The sequence below is a fragment of the Patagioenas fasciata genome, chromosome 31, assembly GCF_037038585.1.
Source record: "Patagioenas fasciata isolate bPatFas1 chromosome 31, bPatFas1.hap1, whole genome shotgun sequence".
In the NCBI taxonomy this organism is placed as follows: Eukaryota; Metazoa; Chordata; class Aves; order Columbiformes; family Columbidae; genus Patagioenas; species Patagioenas fasciata.
Window position 1 is genome coordinate 832858 of NC_092550.1, and position 5186 is coordinate 838043.

Consider the following 5186-nt stretch of genomic DNA (forward strand, 5'->3'; position numbering starts at 1 on the left):
GACAAAGAGGGGTCCCCTGAATGTCACAATGGGCCCTGGGGACAAGGGGGTGCAGTGGATGTCACAATGGGCCCTGGGGACAATGGGGGGTCCTGGGACGTCACAATGAGCCCTGCGGACAGGGGTGGTACCCAGGATGTCACAATGGGCCCTGGGAACAAGGGGGGGTCCCCATAGTGTCACAATGGGTCCTGGGGACAAGTGGGGTCCCCAGGATGTCACAATAGGTCCTGGGGACAATGTGGGGTCCTGGGATGTCACAATGGGCCCCAGTGACAAAGGGGCCCCCTGACTGTCACAATGGGCCCTGGGGACAATGGGGTGTCCTGGGACGTCACAATGGGCCCTGGGGACAAGGAGGGATCCCCAGGATGTCACAATGGGCCCTGGGGACAATGGGGGGTCCTGGGACGTCACAATGGGCTCTGGGGACAAGGGGGGGTCCCCAGGATGTCACAATGTGCCCTGGGTTTCAAAGAGGCGTCCCCTGAATGTCACAATGGGTCCTGGGGACAATGGGAGGTGCCCAAGATGTCACAATGGACCCTGAGGACAAGCAGGGGTCTCCATGGTGTCAAAATGGGTCCCCAGTGACAACGGGGGGTCCCCATGGTGTCACAATGGGCTCTGGGGACAAACGTGGTTCCCCTCAATATCAAAATGGGTCCTGGGGACAAAGTGGGCTCCTCGGATGTCACAATGGACACTGGGGACAACGGGAGGTCCTGGGACGTCACAATGGGCCCTGGGGACAAAGTTGGTCCCCACGATGTCTCAATGAGCCCCAGTGACAAAGGGGGGTACCCAGGATGTCACAATGGGCCGTGGGGACAATGAGGGGTCCTGGGACATCACAATGGGTCCTGGGGACAAGGGGGGGACCCCTGAATGTCACAATGGGCCCTGGGGACAATGTGGGGTCCTGGGATGTCACAATGGGCCCCAGTGACAAAGGGGGTCCCCTGAATGTCACAATGGGCCCTGGGGACAATGGGGGATCCTGGGACGTCAGAATGGGCCCTGGGGACACGGAGGGATCCCCAGGATGTCACAATGGGCCCTGGGGACAAGGAGGGATCCCCAGGATGTCACAATGGGCTCTAGGGACAATGGGGGGTCCTGGGAAGTCACAATGGGCCCTGGGGACAAGGGGGGGGGTCCCCTGAATGTCACAATGGGCCCTGGGGAGAAAGGGGGTCCCCAGGATGTCAAAATGGGCCTTGGGGACAAAGTGGGGTTCTTGGATATCACAATGTGACACAGTGACAAAGGGGGTCCCCATGGTGCCACAATGAGCCCTGGGGACAAAGGGAGGTCCCTAGGATGTCACAATGGGCCCTTGGGACAATGGGGTTCCTGGGATGTCACAACGGGTCCCCAGTGACAAAGGGGGTCCCCAGGATGTCTCAATGGGCCCTGAGGACAATGGGAGGTCCCCATGGTGTCACAAAGGGTCCCCAGTGACAAGGGAGGTCCCCATGGTGCCAGGATAGGTCCTGCGGACAAGGAGGTCCCCAGGATGTCACCATGGGCCCTGGGGACAAAGGGGGTCCCCAGGATGTCACAATGGGCCCTGGGGACAAAGAGACTCCCCAGGATGTCACAATGGGACCTGGGGACAAGGGGGTCCCCAGGAACTCACAATGGGCTCTGGGGACAATGGAGGTTCCCCAGGATGTTCACAATAGGCCCTGAGGACAAGGGGTGGTCCCCATGGTGTCACAATGGGTCCCCAGTGACAAGGGGGTCCCCAAGGTGTCACAATGGGCCCTGGGAACAATGGGGGGTCCTGGGACGTAACAATAGGCCCTAGGGACAAAGGGGGTCCCCACGGTGTTACTATGGTCCCGGGTGACAAAGGGGGATGCCCAGAATGTCACAATGGGCCCTGAGGACAAGGAGGGGTCTCCATGGTGTCACAATGGGTCCCCAGTGACAAGGAGGGTCCCCATGGTGTCACGATGGGTCCTGGGGACAAGGGGGTCCCCAGGATGTAAGAATGAACCCTGGGGACAATGGGGGGTCCTGGGACGTCACAATGGGTCCTGGGGACAAAGGGTGTCTCCAGGATGTCACAATGGGCTCTGGGGACAATGCAGGGTCCTGGGACGTCACAATGGGTCCTTAGGACAAAGAGGGGTCCCCAGGATGTCACAATGGGCCCTGGGGACAATGTGGGGTCCTGGGATGTCACAATGGGCCCCAGTGACAAAGGGGGTCCCCTGAATGTCACAATGGGCCCTGGGGACAATGGGGGGGTCCTGGGACGTCACAATGGGCACTGGGGACAAGGAGGGATCCCCAGGATGTCACAATGGGCCCTGGGGTCAATGGGGGGTCCTGGGACGTCACAATGGGCCCTGGGGACAAGGGGGGGTCCCCAGGATGTCACAATGGGCCCTGGGGACAAAGAGGGGTCCCCTGAATGTCACAATGGGCCCTGGGGACAAGGGGGTGCAGAGGATGTCACAATAGGCCCTGGGGACAATGGGGGGTCCTGGGACGTCACAATGGGCCCTGGGGACAAGGAGGGATCCCCAGGATGTCACAATGGGCCATGGGGACAATGGGGGGTCCCAGGACATCACAATGGGCCCGGGGAACAAGGGGGTTCCCCAGGATGTCACAATGGGCCCTGGGGACAAAGAGGGGCCCTACAATGTCACAATCAGCCCTGGGTACAAGGGGGGATCCCCTGAAAGTCACAATGAGCCTTGGGAGCAGAGGGGGCTCCCCAGGACGTCACAATGGGCCCTGGGAACAATGGGGGTCCCTTGAAGGTCACAATGGGCCCTGGGGACAATGGTGGGTCCCCTGAATGTCAAAATGGGCCCTGGAGACAAAGGGGGGTCCGCAGGATGTCACAATGGGCACTGGGGACAAAGGGGAGGTCCCCATGGTGTCACAATGGGCCCAAGTGACAAGGAGGGTCCCCACGGTGCCACGATGGGTCCTGGGGACAAGGGGGTCCCCCAGATGTCACAATGGGCCGTGGGGACAATGGGGTTGCCCAGGATGTCACAATGGACCCTGGGGACAAAGGGGGATCCCCAGGATGTCACAATGGGCCCTGGGGACCAGGGGGGTCCTGCGATGTCACAATGGGCCCTGGGGACAATGGGGTTGCCCAGGATGTCACAATGGACCCTGGGGACAAAGAGGGATCCCCAGGATGTCACAATGGGCCCTGGGGACCAGGGGGGTCCTGCGATGTCACAATGGGCCCTGGGGAGAAAGGGGGGTCCTGCGATGTCACAATGGGCTCTGGGGACAAGGAGGGTCCCCAGGATGTCACAATGACCCCTGCGGACAAGGGGGGTGTCGATGGTGTCACAATGGGCCCTGGGAACAAGGGGGGGTCCCCATAGTGTCACAATGGGTCCTGGGGACAAGTGGGGTCCCCAGGATGTCACAATGGGTCCTGGGGACAATGTGGAGTCCTGGGATGTCACAATGGGCCCCAGTGACAAAGGGGTTCCCCATGGTGCCACAATGGCCCCTGGGGACAAATGGGGTCCCCAGGATTTGACAATAGCACTGGGGACAAATGGGGGTCATGGGATGTCACAGTGGGCCCTGGGGACAAGGGAGGTCCCCATGGTGTCACAATAAGCCCTGGGGACAAAGTGGGGTGCTGGGATGTCACAATGGGCCCCAGTGACAAAAGGGGGTCCCCATGGTGCCACAATGGGCCGTGGGGACCAGGGGGGGTACTGCGATGTCACAATGGGCCCTGGGGATAAAGGGGGTCCCCTGGATGTCACAATGGGCTCTGGGGACAAGGAGTGTCCCCAGGATGTCACAATGGGCCCTGGGGACAAACGGGGGTGTCGACGGTGTCAAAATGGGTCCTGGGGACAAAGGGCGTCCCCAGGATGTCACAATATGCCCTGGGGACAAAGGGGGTCCCCACGGTATCAGACTGGGCCCTGGGGACAAAGGGGGGTCCCCTGAATGTCACAATGGGCCCTGGGGACAATGGGGGTCCTGGGATGTCACAATGAGCCCTGCGGACAAGGGTGGTACCCACAGTGTCATAATGGGCCCTGGGCACAAGGGGTGGTCCCCATAGTGTCACAATGGGTCTTGGGGACAAGTGGGGTCCCCAGGATGTCACAATAGGTCCTGGGGACAATGTGGGGTCCTGGGATGTCACAATGGGCCCCAGTGACAAAGGGGGTCCCCTGAATGTCACAATGGGTCCTGGGTACAATGTGGGGTCCTGGGACGTCACAATGGGCCCTGGGGACAAGGAGGGATCCCCAAAATGTCACAATGGGCCCTGGGGACAATGGGGGGTCCTGGGACGTCACAATGGCCCCAGTGACAAGGGGGGGTCCCCAGGATGTCACAATGGGCCCTGAGGACAAAGAGGGGTCCCCTGAATGTCACAATGGGCCCTGGGGACAAGGGCGTGCCGAGGATGTCACAATGGGCCCTGGGGACAATGGGGGGTCCTGGAATGTCACAATAGGCACTGGGGACTATGGGGGTCCCCAGGATGTCACTATGGGCCTTGGGGACAATAGGAGGTTCTGGGATGTCACAATGGGCCCTGGGGACAATGGGGGGTGCCCAGGATGTGAAAATGAGCCCTGAGGACATGGGGGGTCCCCATGGTGTCACAATGGGTCCCCAGTGACAAGGAGGGGTCCCCATCGTGTCACAATAGGCCCTGGGGACAATGGGGTCCCCTGAATGTCACAATGGGCCCTGGGAACAAAAGTGGTTGCCATGCTGCGACAAGGGGCCCTGGGGTCAAAGGCGGTCCCCATGGTGCTAAAATGGGCCCTGAGAGCAAGGGGGTGGCCAGGATGTCACAATGGGTCCTGGGGACAATGGGGGGTGCCCAGGATGTCACAATGGACCCTGAGGACAAGGGGGGGTCTCCATGGTGTCACAATGGGTCCCCAGTGACAAGGGGGGGTCCCCATGGTGCCACAATGAGCCCTGGGGACAAAGGGAGGTCCCTACAATGTCACAATGGGCCCTGGGGACTAATGAGGTCTCCACGGTGTCACAATGCGTCCTGGAGAAAAAGGGGGGTCCCCAGGATGTTACAATCTGCTCTTGGCACAATGGGGTTCCTGGGATGTCACAATGGGTCCCCAGTGACAAAGGGGGTCCCCAGGATGTCTCAATGGGCCCTGAGGACAATGGGAGGTCCCCATGGTGTCACAAAGGGT